General features: G+C 46.7%; 1 pseudogene; it reads left to right on the top strand.

The window, feature by feature from the left end:
* The first annotated feature begins 1,347 nt into the window (after positions 1–1,347).
* LOC108581809 lies at positions 1,348–14,748 on the top strand (annotated as a pseudogene).
* Positions 14,749–14,919: the final 171 nt, after the last annotated feature.

Genomic DNA, 14,919 nt, shown 5'->3' with positions numbered 1-14,919 from the left:
GTCTCGATCCCCTGACCTCATTATGCGCCTACCTCGGCCTCCCAAAGTGCTGGGATTACAGGCATGAGCCACCGTGCCCGACCCATGAATTATATCTTAATAAAGCCGTTAAGAAAATTGGAGGGACTTGGGGGGGTCCATAGATACCTGAGATCCACAAGGGGTCTGCTTGGAAGACATTTTCAGAAGCATCGACTAAGGCAATTCCACTGGACATCATGAATTTCAAGGCTCGGCCACAGTGATGATTATTCTTTAAGCAAAAATTCATTTATTTATCTTCCTTGACCAACATTTATGTAGATCAAAATTTGATGTCAAGCCTCAAGCTGGGAGTAACAGGAGGAAGTGAGCCTCTGGAAACTGCTGTTCTACTGAGGACTTGTGATTGGCTGCACCTGCCTGGATTCTGGACCATCACTGCCCTTACCAGCCAGTTTCGGCGGGCTAAAGCCAGCTGCTCTTTGTGGTTAACATAAATTTCATTTGACATTTCTACTGACTTCAGAAACGTTTGCCAATAGAACATGTGATGGGGAGACCAGTATGAAATACTGAACCTCCTCCCACATGCCTCCAAGCCCATGTGTGACATTCTGATCATTATATATATACACACAGATATGTATCAATCTTTATACACACACACACACACACACACACACACACACATAGTCCCTTCAGTGACACAGCATCACTGTGATGGCCACTATAGCAGCACTTGCAACCTATCAGTGGTTCTTAATTCTGGCTACATCTTAGAATCACCTGAGAAGCTTTTAAAAAAATGGCAAGGTGTGGGCTCCATTCCAGACAAATTGAAACCAAATCTCTTTCACAGGTAAGACCTGGGTATCTGAGTCTTTTAAAAGCCCTAGAGGTGATTCTCATGCACCACACAGGACTGAGAATCACTGTAACTAGGCAGGCAGTGAGATAACGCAGTCCCCTTCCTGAAGTGCAGGTCTGTAAGAACTTGGCATGCCAAATGTAAATTCTCGAGGCAGGGACCCAGGCATGAAATAATGCCATCATTGTTTACAGGTTTGATGGGACGCAATCCGTCATTTCATCCAATCTCCTTAGTTTTCACATGTGTGAATAACTCCAAAGATATGAGTTGCCAAGGTTACTTGATTTGCTCTTGTCCCCAGAAGATCTGGGAGTCCCCCTCAGGCTGGGACCTCACAGCAGGGCACTGCTTTCTGGCAAAAGCCCTCCCTCTCCTGATTGTCACTGGCCCAGCTCCTGGGTGGGGGGAGGGCGGCCCTTCTAGCACAATGCCAGATGTGGGCACCTTTCTAGCTAGGCCTCTCCTCACCAGCTCAGCAGCCTTGCTCACCGGAGATGAACGCCTATCAAGTCCCAGATGCCCCCAAGAGGGCTGGGGCAGCATCACTAAGATCACACAGAATGTGCCGCTGTGATCAGGATGTGAGCTGCCGCAAAACAAGATGGGGCAACTGCATTTCTGGAACTGCCAGAAATCTTAATTCATATAATCCCTACAAGTTCCTTCCTGAAGACTTCTGAGTAGACACTGGTTGGTATTTAAAAGGACATTAAAAACCTCCTTCGGAAACACGAACTTTCTTCTTTGTACATGCTGCGGCTTTCTTCCTTTGTACCCTCTCCCAAGGAAGCAAAGCCAGACATGTTTTCTCGGCAGCCAAATGCTGTTATACCAGAAATTCCACACTGCGCCACAGTCCGATGGAACACGGGGCGTGTGATTTGTTTCCAAAGTGGCGGACTCGTAAAAGCCAAGCCTGTGCAGGAACACACTGGGCATGCATAAAAAATAATGAGATCAGGGATGCCTCAGCAGGCAGGTGTCAGAGCAGAGACAGAGTCAGAATTGCTGTGCTGGAATTTGCTCAGAGGGTGCCTTTTACTCGTCCATTCAAGGCCCAGAGATAAAAAACCAGCATTGATCTCCAAGGCCACACAGCTAGAGGCAGAACCAGAATGAGGCCATCGGAAGAGGTGGTGGCTGTCACAAATATCAATCCACCGCTTTTTAACTTTTCCATTTCTTGCAGTATTTAATTTTATATATGAATATGTCACCCTCAGCCCTAGGTGCTGGATGCCCGCTAGTGTCTGCCAGTCAGAGGGAACATCATAGCCCCATGGGTGCAGCTGGCAAGCTGGCTGTACAACTAGAGGTCTCCTGAGTGAGCAGCCACCTCGCCTCAATTCCCACCAGCCTGTCCGTGGGCCACTTCTCTCTAGGTGGTCTCCACGGAGCCCACTTGGCCTCAAGAATCCTGTGCAGCCAGTTGGCTCATTTAGAGATTTAGGGAACACATTTGCTTCAGTGGGAACACAAGGAAGTCCCATTGCTCAAAGTCAAATGGTCTACGGCGTTTTAGTGAGGCGTGTGTGTGTGTGGAGTGGGGTGGAGAGGAGGATGGCAGGCTAAGAGGCCATCCAGGTTAAAATTTATTTTAGAGTTGGCTGAGCTGAGAAGGTTGCAGCCAGGGTCCTGGGGCCCTGCAGACTTGTTTGTCAGCATCCTGGAGCATAGCCCAGAGAACTTGTTGAAGAGCATCTTGATCCTGCTTACAGGACGCCTCCCCTTTCATAGAGGAGGTCTACACTAAGACCTGCTGGTCACCGGCCGGACACGGAAAGAGGCAGAGCTTGGCACTGCTCCGGCTCAGTGTGAACATGCTCATAGCTGGAAGGGAGGGTTCATAGCCCACAGCTCTCTAGTGTTTGTAAACCCTCTCCCATCTCTGTACTGTTCCCAAGGGCAGCACATTCCCCATTGGTCCTTCTCTTTTTTTTTTTTTCAATTTTTATTTTAAGATCCAGGTTACATGTGCAGGACGTACAGGTTTCTTACATAGATAAACGTGTGCCATGGTGGTTTGCTGCACAGATCAACCCATTACCTAGGTGTTGCCCAGCATGCATTAGCTATTCTTCCGATGCTCTCCCTCCCCTCACCCTCCCCACGACAGGCCTCAGTGTGTGTTGTTCCCCACCAGGTGTCCTTGTGTTCTCACCGTTCAGCTCCCACTTATAAGTGAGAACATGTATTTGGTTTTCTGTTCCTGCATTAGTTTGCTGATGACAATGGCTTCCAACTCCATCTATGTCCCTGCAAAGGACATGATCTTGTTCCTTTTTATGGCGCATAGTACTCCATGGTGTATATGTACCACATTTTCTATCATTGATGGGCATTTGGGTTGATTCCACGTCTTTGCTATTATGAATAGTGCTGCAGTGAACATAGAGTTGTGTATCTTTATAATGGAATGGTTTATATTCCATTGCATCTATACCCAGTAATGGGATTGCTGGTTCATATGGTATTTCTGCTTCTACATCTTTGAGGAATCACCACACTGTCTTCTCCAATGTTTGAATTAATTTACGTTCGCACTAACACTGTAAAAGTGTTCTTTTTCTCCATAACCTCACCAGCATCTGTTGTCATTATTGCCATTCTTTTTTTTTTCTACTTTTTTGAGACAGAATCTCACTCTGTCACCCAGGCTGGGATTACAGGCATGAGCTACTGCACCTGGCCAATAATTGGCATTCTGACTGGAATGAGATGGTATCTCATTGTGGTTTCGATCTACATTTCTATAATGATCAGTGATGTTGAACTTTTATCGTATATTTGTTGGCTGCATGAATGTCTTCTTTTGAGAAGTAAATGTTTATGTCCTTTGCCTACTTTTTAATGGGGTTGTTTTTTTCCTGTAAATTTGTTTAAGTTCCCTGTAGACTCTGGACATTAGATCTTTGTCAGATGGATAGACTGCAAAACTTTTCTCCCGTTCTGTAGGTTGTCTGTTCACTCTGCTGATAGTTTCTTTTACTGTGCAGAAGCTCTTTAGTTTAGTTAGATCCCATTTGTCAATTTTTGCTTTTGTTGCAATTGCTTTTGGTGTTTTCATCATGAAATCTTTGCCCATGCCTATGCCCTGAATGGTATTGCCTAGATTTTCTACCAGTGTTTTTATAGTTTTGGGTTTTACATTTAAGTCTTTAATCCATCTTGTGTTAATTTTTGTATAAGGTGTAACAAAGGGGCCCAGTTCCAATTTTCTGTATATGGCTAGCCGGTTCTCCCAGCACCATTTATTAACTAGGGAATCCTTTCCCCATTGCTTGTTTTTGTCAGGTATGTCACAGATCAGATGGTTGTAGGTGTGCAGTCTTATTTCTGAGTTCTCTATTTTGTTCCATTGGTCTATGTGTCTGTTTTTGTACCAGCACCATGTTGTTTTGGTTACTATAGCCTTGTAGTATAGTTTGAAGTCAGGTAGTGTGATGCCTCCAGCTTTGTTCTTTTCGCTTAGGATTGTCTTGGCTTTTCAGGCTCCTTTTTGGTTCTATATGAATCTTAGAATGTATTTTTCTAATTCTGTGAAGAACGTCAACGGTGGTTTAATAGGAATAGCATTGCATCTATAAATTACTTCGGGCAGTATGGCCATTTTCACGATATTGATTCTTCCTACCCATGAGCATGGCATGTTTTTCCATTTGTTTGTATCCTCTCTGACTTCCTTGAGCAGTGGTTCTTGAAAAGGTCCTTCACTTCCATCAATCTTTCTCTTATTGGACACAGTTATTCTCAACATGGAAGGGGGACAGGTGGTGGGCACATTCCTCGGAACACTGTTGGAGTTGGGTGGGTCTTAGGTGAGTTTTAAAAGCCAAACCCCAGGGGTGCACCTTGTACCCCACAACTGAGCTTAACCTGGGCCCTGCAGTGAGCTGGCAAGGCACCTGCAGTGAGATAAGACCTTGAAACTCAAATTGCCGGTTTTCTTGCCAGCTTTTGCACCCCTCCTCCCAAAAGCTTCAGGAAGCCAGCCTGCCTCTAGGAAAGTCAGGACTTTGTGGCACGACTACAAAGATAACAGAAGAGAGAATGTATGGTCTTTACTTCTGAGACCCCAAAAGGAGGGAGGGCACAGAGGTATGCCAGGCCAAAGGCAGTCGGGTCTGGGCACCCCACCCCAAAGGGGTTCTTGGACTGGGGTAAGGGAAAGCAGTGTTAGGCCTCCCCTTGGGGGAGGTTAGGCAAACCTGAGTCGAGTGAGGTGGGAGAACAGGGTGATCAGAGGCTGCTGGCACCTTGGTGGCAGTGCTTACTCACTCATGGCCTCCCTCTATAAATACTTGCTGAGTGGCCACCATGTGCCAGGCTGCTCTAGGTACTGGAGATTCTGCAGTGACAGAACAGACCAAAGCCCCTGCTCCCCTCAGAGCACATCCCTGGTAGGGGGACGACAGTGAACACAGGGGTGACTTAGCCCTCCCCTCCCTCTTGGTGGTTCCTCACTTGCAGGAGGAGGTCCTCCCACCTGAGCCCAGATACCTCTTGGGGCCCTAGTGTACTCCTGGATGCCTGTGAGCTCCACATCCACTCCACAGGGTGAGGGTCTCAATGCCAGAAAGTGGAGGGGGTGGAAGAGAAGGAGCTAGTGCCTGGTCACGATGGTCTAGACAGGGGAGAAACCCATGGTGCTTGGGTATCAATAACCACCTTATCCAAATTGCATTTTGGCATAGTGCCATGGACTTTCATTAGTGGGGAGATGAACTCCCTCCCTGTGGGCTGGCATTTCCTCCCGCTGTCCTGCCATCCTGGGGCTGTGTGGAAAGCAGTGGTATTTTTAGCTGGGACAAGGCTGAGGACCTCTATCACCTCATTCTGTCAGTCTTCTTGCTGAGGACTCTCGGGAGAAAAGTCACTGTTTACGGTGCCAGAAATGGAACTTTTTCTGAGTGCTGCTTTCAGTTTCATATTTTTATACTGCAAGTAACAAAACTGAGGTCTTATCTTTTTTTCTTTTCTTTTTTTTTTTTGAGACGGAGTCTCGCTCTGTTGCCCGGGCTGGAGTGCAGTGGCCGGATCTCAGCTCACTGCAAGCTCCGCCTCCTGGGTTTACGCCATTCTCCTGCCTCAGCCTCCCGAGTAGCTGGGACTACAGGCCCCCACCACCTCGCCCGGCTAGTTTTTTGTATTTTTTAGTAGAGACGGAGTTTCTCTGTGTTAGCCAGGATGGTCTCGATCTCCTGACCTCGTGATCCATCCGTCTCGGCCTCCCAAAGTGCTGGGATTACAGGCTTGAGCCACCGCGCCCGGCCATCTTTTTTTCATTCTTTTTTTTCTTTTTTCTTTTTTTCTTTTTTTTTTTTTTAGACGGAGTCTTGTTTTGTTGGCCAGGCTGGAGTGCAGTGGCATGATCTTGTCTCACTGCGACATCTGCCTCCCGGGTTCAAGCGACTCTCCTGCCTCAGTCTCCTGAGTAGCTGGGATTCCAGGCATGTGCCACCACACCTGGCTAATTTTTGTATTTTCAGTAGAGACAGAGTTTCACCATATTGGTCAGGCTGGTCTCGAACTCCTGACCTCAGGCGATCCACCTGCCTTGGCCTCCCAAAGTGCTGGGATTACAGGTGTGAGTCACCACGCCCAGCTGAGGTTGGTTTTTGTTTTTGTTTCTGGTGTGTGTGTGTGTGTGTGTGTGTGTGTGTTTTCCATCTGCAGAATGGAGGTGGCCTGGTGCAGTGGCTCGTGTCTGTAATTCCAGAACTTTGGGAGGCCAACGCAGGCGGATCACTTGAGGTCAAGAGCTTGAGACCAGTCCAACCAAGATGGCAAAACCCTGTCTCTACTAAAAATACAAGAGTAGCAGGGCATGGTGGCTTACACGCCAGTAGTCCCAGCTACTCAGGAAACTGAGGCAAGAGAATCACTTGAACTCCGGAGGTAGAGGTTGCAGTGAGCCAAGATTGCGCCACTGCACTCCAGCCTGGCGACAGAGCCAGACCCTGTCTCAATGAACAACCCCTCCCCAAAACAAAAAACAAACAAATAAAAAAACCCCACAAAAAATAAAACAAAACAAAACAAAAACTGGAGGTGATGATGCCCCCTCCAGGATCCCTTTGTGAAGGGTGAAGATTATACAGGCAGGGTCTGTGTTGCAGAGGAGATCGTTTCCAAGGAGGCTGTGTGATTATTAACCGCTTTTGTCACTAGGCTACTAACAAGTCGCATGATCCTGGTCAGCTTCCTAATCTCACCAATCCTGCTAACCAAGGAGTCTTCGAGTTTTTTAGTTTTTGTGTTTTACATTTTCCCAAAGGCCTGTGGCTAGGAAGGGGCTGAAATAGGGCTCAATGTGCCAGTGCTCTGGAGAGTGGGGAACCAGACCCTCTGGCCCACCGTAGGAAGTCCACCCGCTGAGAGGGAATGTGGTCGGGGATAGGCTTGGAGAACTTTGGGCCATCCAGGAGATCCCAGTGGACAGAGGCAGGGAGGGGCTCTCATATTGGCTGAGTGCCACTACATGGCATGCCCTGTTAATCAGTTACCTCAGGAGATGGTGCTTGGCTCCTGCCAACCTCAGGGATATATGCTAGGACTGAATGAGAACAGGCTAGATGGAAGCCCTCACTTCAGGGGGCTACAGTTGGGGGCTCCTGGGGGTCAGGCACCATGTACTGCCCTGGTGCTTCCTAAACCACAAGCACTGTGCACCAACTTCACAGTTTCTGCTCTGATACCTAAACTGGTAGTTTCTAATACCTCCCTCTAAATCAACTCACACCTTTTTCTACGAAAAGAAAACAAGCAATGTTCTAATACGTTAAGAAAACACTTCAATATTAAAACAACAACAAATTGTTTACCTATGGGGTAGTCTACCCCATATCTTACTTGATAAACACCAGGGATACAAATAACCTGTGGGAAACAGTGAACTTTTTGAAGGGATGCTCACCGCAGTTCCATGAGATTGGTTTCATCTTCCCCATTTTTTAGATGGGAAAATGAAGGCCAAGATTTGAGGTCTTACTTAAGGTCACCTAGCAAGTAGTGGGTGGAGCTGGGACTCCAAGCCGAGTCTGTGTCCTTTTCACTACATGCACCTGCTCAATGAATCCTTTATTCTTGAAACCCTATTTCACACAGCATACCTGCACTTGGGGTGGGATGACTGATTGGCCCTCTCACAAACTCCCAACACAACCAGAGGCTCAGGTCCAGCGAGGTGGTGATGGCTACCCCTCCTCAGAGAGCACATCTGATGATGCCCTGGGGCACAGAGGGAGTCCAATGCTCAGAGTGGCCTCATGCTGAGGGCTTAGTTTTTAACATCCCTGGACTCTCCAAGGCAGAATAATTAATCCAGATGCCTGTTTACCCAGGGCTTCCCCTTGGCCATGGCACTAAGCATGACCTCTTAAAAATACCTACAGTACGTTATTATGAGAAATATTAACTTCCAAGATGTCTACAATGTCTACAACAGTATGTCCCAGCCCACGTGCTCCTTAGAACCTTGCCACTCCCTATTGAGAGGCAAAGTCTATGCTCCTTCCCCTTGAAAGAAGGCAAACTTTTGTGCTCTGTAGACCAAGAGGTTACTGAGGAACTAACACTGACTTCCAAGGCCAAGCCATGAACCTACCATGCATTTATGTCTTGTTCTTTAGGGATGATTGCTCTTGGAACCCAGCCACCATGCTGTGAGGAAGCCCAACAGCCTGTAGGGAGGCTCACATGGAGAAGAAATAAGGCCCTTGTTTCATAACCTCTGCCTTGCCTCAGAAGCCAGCAGCAACTTGTTAGCTATGTATGTAAGGTATCTCTAAAGTGGCTCCTTCAGCCCCAGTCACACTTGCTGTGTCCCCCAGATGACACAGCAAGTGGCAGAGATGAGCTGTTCTCACTAAGCCTTGCCCAAACTGAAGATTCACTAGCAAAATAGATGATTGTTGTCATTCTAAGTTGGTATGTTGTGGGGTAGCTTGTTAATCAGCAGTAGGTAACTGATACGGATACTACTAAATACAGTAAATAATGCAAAAACAATACTATTTTTTATTTTTTTAATTTATTATTTTATATATATATATATTTGAGATGGATTCGCTCTGTTGCCCAGGCTAGAGTGCAGTGGCATGATCTTGGCTCACAGCAACCTCCGCCTCCCAGGTTGAAGTGATTCTCCTGCCTTAGCCTCCCGAGTAGCAGGGATTACATGTGCCCACCACCGTGCCTGGCTAATTTTTGTATTACTAGAGAGGGGGTTTCACCATCTTGGCCAGGCTGGTCTCGAACTCCTACCTCAAGATCCACCTGCCTCGGCCTCCTAAAGTGCTGGGATTATAGGCATGAGCCACGGCACCCAGCAATACTATATTTTAAAGAATATATATACAGTGGTGTGCTAGTAAAGGTTTGATTCTCTAGATTGAAAAGGAAAAAGCCCTGATTACTGATTTCTATGGTGTAAATGCTCCCACCATAGCTGATTTCAAGCTCTCAGTGGTTTAACAGTCAGCTTGCTAAATTCCTGAAAATTTAACATTTGGTTCCATCTGGTTCAAGCACACCACTGTACGTGTAGTAAAAGGATTAAAAAATGCAGGGCAGACAAAATCCCCAAAAGGCTGGAGAGCATTCAGCTGTTACTAGCCTTTTTGGACACAGCACAGATTTCACAGCTCTGCCATGTGAAGATGGCTGCTGACTTTGCAAGAGGGAGCAGCACACTGCCCTGGGACTCCCAGTCCAGCAAAGCCAGTGCTGGAAGGCCATGACTTTCCAACTTATTTTTTCGTCTCTGACCAGCAGACGCTCCTTCACATAGGAGAAGGGTACTCCATTTTGTAGATGGGTTGAAAACATCAATATAAAAGATATTTACTTCTGGTTCCAAATGGCACACACCCAAACATGCTTTCATGACAAAACAATTTCTCTAATTCTATTTGTATTTTTCTTATTTAAAAAATACAAAACTGTCTGGGCGCAGTGGTCCATGCCTGTAACTCCAGCATTTTGGGAGGGTGAGGCGGGCGGATAACTTGAGGTCAGGAATTCAAGCCCAACCTGGCCAACATGGTGAAACTCCATCTCTACTAAAGATACAAAAATTAGCTGGGTGTGGTCACTAATCCCAGCTGTAATCCCAGCTACATGGGAGGTTGAGGCAGAAAAATTGCTTGAACCTGGGAAGTGGAGGTTGCAGTGAGCCGAGATCACGCCACTACACTCCATCCTGGGTGACAAGAGCGAGACTCCGTCTCAATTAAAAAAAACAAAAACAAAAACAAAAAAACGCTATTGGAGATGTGGTAAATGTAACTAAAGACCAGAAAGGAAAACTCCCAGGTGTCCTGGCTAAAGGAGAGAGGCAAGTGCAGTGCAGTGGTGTGTTAGTCTGTTTTCACACTGCTCTAAAGAACTTCCCTGAGACTGGATAATTTATAAAGGAAAGAGGTTTAATTGACTCATAGTTTCACAAGGCAGGGGATGCCTCAGGAAACTGACAATCATGGCGGAAGGGAAAGCAGGCACCTTCTTCACACAGGCGGGCACCTTCTGCCGCACAAGGCGGCAGGAGAGAGCATGTGAAGGAGGAACTGCCAAACATATAAAACCATCAGATCTTGTGAGAACTCACTCAGTTTCAGGAGAACAGCATCAGGGAAACCACCCCCATGATCCAATCACCTTTCTCCCTCAACACGTGGGGATTACAGGTCCCTTTGTCAACACATGGGGATTACAATTTGAGAAGAGATTTGGGTGGGGACACTGAGCCAAACGGTATCAGGTAGATTGTGAGGTTGACACCGAAGCCCTGGCCAGGAACATGTTATATCATTTTGAGGAAAGGTTCAGAGAAAGAGGCACTTTATTGTCCATCACGTGGACTTTGAAAAGCTGTTTCTTTGGATGGGTTGAATAAACCTCTTGCTGATCTGCTTGTGTTTTCTAAGAGATGTTCCTCGAAAGATGTAAGAATAAAAACTGAGTTTACTCCAAAGAGCATCCAGTTGACTTGGTCCCCTTTGAGGCTACTTCAGAAAGAAGAATGACTAGCTTCAGCCCTTCCCCCAGTGTCTCCATGACCACAGAGGAAGGGATGTGTAAGACGGACAACTGGATGACTTGTAAAAGTTAATAGAAGTGAAGCAGAGACAGAGAGAGGTAAAATGCATTCGTGAGGTATTCAGTTTGGGGACCGCCTTAGTTCAGGCTGCTATAACGAAGTACCATAAATTGGGTGACTTATAAACAACATATATTTCTCACATTTCTAGAGGCTAGAAGTCTGAGATCAAGGTGCCAGCATGGTCTAGTTCTGGTGACGGTCCTCTTCTGGGTTGCAGACACTGACTTTGTGTGTTTTCATGTAGTGGAAAAGGTGAGGGATCTCTCTGGGATCTCGCTCTCTCTCTCTTTTTTTTTTTTTTTTTTTGAGACAGAGTCTCACTTTGTTGCCAGGCTGGAGTGCAGTGGCACAATCTCGGCTCACTGCAACCTCCGCCTTGTGGGTTCAAGCGATTCTCCTGCCTCAGCCTCCCAAGTAGCTGAGACTGCAGGCATGCGCCACCACGCCCAGTTAATTTTTGTATTTTTAGTAGAGACAGGGGTTTCACCATGAGGCTGGTCTTGAACTCCTGACCTTGTGATCTGCCCACCTCGGACTCCCAAAGCGCTGGAATTACAGGCATGAGCCACCGCGCCTGGCCAGGGGCCTTTTTTTTTTTTTTTTTTTTTTTTTTTGACATTATTTTCCCCCTTTTTTCCCCAGGCTGGAGTGCAATGGCACAATCTCAGCTCACCACAACCTCTGCCTCCCAGGTTCAAGTGATTCACCTGCCTCAGCCTCCCAAGTAACTGGGATTACAGGCACGCACCACCACGCCGGACTAATTTTGTATTTTTAGTAGAGACGGGGTTTCTCCATGTTGGTCAGGCTGGTCTCAAACTCCCGACCTCAGGTGATCTGTCCACCTCAGCCTCCCAAAGTGCTGGGATTACAGGCATGAGCCACCACGCCCGGCCAAGGGGCCTCTTTTGTAAGGGCACTAATCCTTACCACTTTATTACCTCCCTAAATGCCCCACCTTCTAATATCATCACCTGGGGTTTAGGATTTCAACATGTGAGTTTTGGGGGACACATTCACTTTATTTGCAGCAACCAAAGGATACATTAAAAATAAGTGTAAAGGCCGGGTGCGGTGGCTCAAGCCTGTGATCCCAGCACTTTGGGAGGCCGAGATGGGCGGATCACGAGGTCAGGAGATCAAGACTATCCTGGCTAACACGGTGAAATCCTGTCTCTACTAAAAAATACAAAAAACTAGCCAGGCGAGGTGGCAGGCGCCTGTAGTCCCAGCTACTCGGGAGGCTGAGGCAGGAGAATGGCGAGAACCCGGGAGGCGGAGCTTGCAGTGAGCTGAGATCTGGCCACTGCACTCCAGCCTGGGGCCTGGGCAACAGAGCGAGACTCCATCTCAAAAAATAAAAATAATAATAAGTGTAAAATTTTAAATTTTGTGTATCGGGGTTGGTCCAATAATAGGAGAATTAGTTGGAGTAAATATCGGAAGATGACCCAATGTTTGAAACATCTTCCAATGCATTCCATGTGTCCAATTCAAATAGCTCAATTTTTAATTTTTTCCTTTTTTTTTTTTTGAAACAGAGTCTTGCTCTGTTGCCCAGGCTAGAGTACAGTGGCCTGATCTTGGCTCACTACAATCTCCGCCTCCCAGGTTCAAGCAATTATCCTGCCTCAGCCTCCTGAGTAGCTAGGACTACAGATGTGTACCACCACACCCAGCTAATTTTTGTATTTTTAGTAGAGACAGGGTTTCGCCATATTGGCCAGTCTGATCTCAAACTCCTGACCTTGTGATCCATCCCCCTTGGCCTCCCAAAGTGCTGGAATTATAGTCGTGAGCCACTGTGCATGGCCACCAGGCTGGTCTTGAACTCCTGACCTCAAGTGATCCCCCAGCCTCAGCCTCCCAAAGGGCTGGGATTACAGTCATGAGCTACTGCATCTGGCCTGTTTCACTTCTTAAGCTGGAGAATTTGATACTTAAGTATTTTTCTTCTTTCTTTTTTTTTGGCAGGGAGGACAGGGTCTCACTCTGTCACCCAGGCTGAAGTGCGGTGGCACCATCATGACTTACCACAGCCTCTACCTCCCAGGGCTCAGGTGATCCTCCCACCTTGGCTTCCCGAGTAGCTGGGACTACAGGCTCACACCACCATGCCCAGCTAATTTTATTTATGTATTTATTTTTTGTAGAGACAGTTTTGCCACGTTGCCCAGGCTGGTCTCAATCTCCTGGGCTCTAGAGATTCACCAGCCTCAGCCTCCCAAAGTGTTGGGATTACAGGTGTGAACCAGCATGCCTGGCCATAAGTGTATATATTATTCTTTATTGCCTTTTGAATGCTGTGAGTAAAGCATTAATTAATTGCAGGCCTCGATCCTGGACAGACCTAGGCCGCCTTCTCACAACACTGTTTCCTTGAAAACGTATCAAGTTCAATGTGGAATAATGTATGTTGGGAACTGGTCACCTGCTTTGTTTACTGTGAAGCCCTTGGTCTGTGGGACTGTTCCTACCCTGGGAATGTGCACAAGCCTGGAGGCTTCATCACAAGGAGAATATAAAAGACTCATGGGAAACCAAAGCAGGGACTTCCGTCTGTCAACATGAACCACATACACCTTCATCTCTCTTTTTTTTTTAATTGAGACAGAGTCTTGCTCTGTCACCCAGGCTAGAGTGCAATGGTGTGGTCTTGGCTCACTGCAACCTCCACCTCCTGGGTTCAAGCGACTCCTGCCTCAGCCTCCCAAGTAGCTGGAACTATAGGCACGTGCCACTGCACCCGGCTAATTTTTATGTTTTTATTAGAGAATGGGATTTCGTCATGTTGGCCAGGCTGGTCTCGAACTCCTGGCCTCATGATCTGCCCGCCTTGGTTATGTAGGTTTATGCAGGCAATCTTGGAAACAATGGCAACAAGACTGAATTGGAACGGGCTTTCGGCTACTATAGACCACTCTGAAGTGTGTGGGTTGCTAGAAATCCTCCCGGCTTTGCTTTTGTTGAATTTGAAGATCCCCGAGGTGCAGCTGATGCGGTCTGAGAGCCAGATGGAAGAACACTATGTGGCCGCTGTGTAGGAGTGGAACTGTCGAATGGTGAAAAAAGAAGTAGAAATCGTGGCCCACCTCCCTCTCGGGGTCGTCGCCCTCAAGATGATTATCGTAGGAGGCGTCCTCCACCTCATCGCAGATCTCCAAAGAGAAGCTTCTCTCGCTGCGGGAGCAGGTCCCTTTCTAGAGTTAGGAGAAGAGAGAGATCGCTGTCTCCGGAGAGAAATCACAAGCCATGATCCTTCTCTAGGTTTCGTAGGCCATCTAGGTCAAATGAGAAAAAAAAAAAAAAAGAAAAAAAGAAAACTGACTCCATCAGCAACTATAAGGATCATTCACAATTGAATGGAATTTTACCATGGAATGCAAAGATGTTTCAACAGAAGAAAATCAATCAACATAATACATCACATTATTTGAACAAAAGAAAAAAAATCACATTATCATATCAATTGACATGGAAAAAGCATTTGAGGAAATAACACCCTTTCATAATAAATACTCTCAGCAAATTAGGAACAGAGGAAAAATTTCTCAACATGATAGAGTGTGTTTCTGGAAAACTTACAACTAACATTATATTCAATGGTAAAAAACTGAATGAGTTCCCCTTACGACAGGGGACAACAAAAAGATTCCCACTGCTATTTGACACTGAATTGAAAGTTCTAGCCAGACAAGAAAAGGTGTGGTGGCTCCCGCCTGTAATCCCAGCACTTTGGGAGGCCAAGGTGGGTGAATCCTTTGAACTCAGGAGTTTGAGACCAGCCTGAGCAACATAGTGACGCCTTGTCTCTACAAAAAATACACACACACACACAAAATAAAAAACAAAACTGAGCATGGTGGCATGAACCTGTAGTCCCAGTTACCCAGGAGGCTGAGGTGGGAGGATTGCTTGAACCCAAGAGACTAAGGTTGCAGTGAGCCAAGACAGCACCACTGCA

The sequence above is a fragment of the Papio anubis genome, chromosome 14 (genome assembly GCF_008728515.1).
Source record: "Papio anubis isolate 15944 chromosome 14, Panubis1.0, whole genome shotgun sequence".
Lineage (NCBI taxonomy): Eukaryota > Metazoa > Chordata > Mammalia > Primates > Cercopithecidae > Papio > Papio anubis.
Note: the sequence above shows the minus strand (reverse complement) of the source record. Positions and strands in the feature narration are given on the sequence as shown.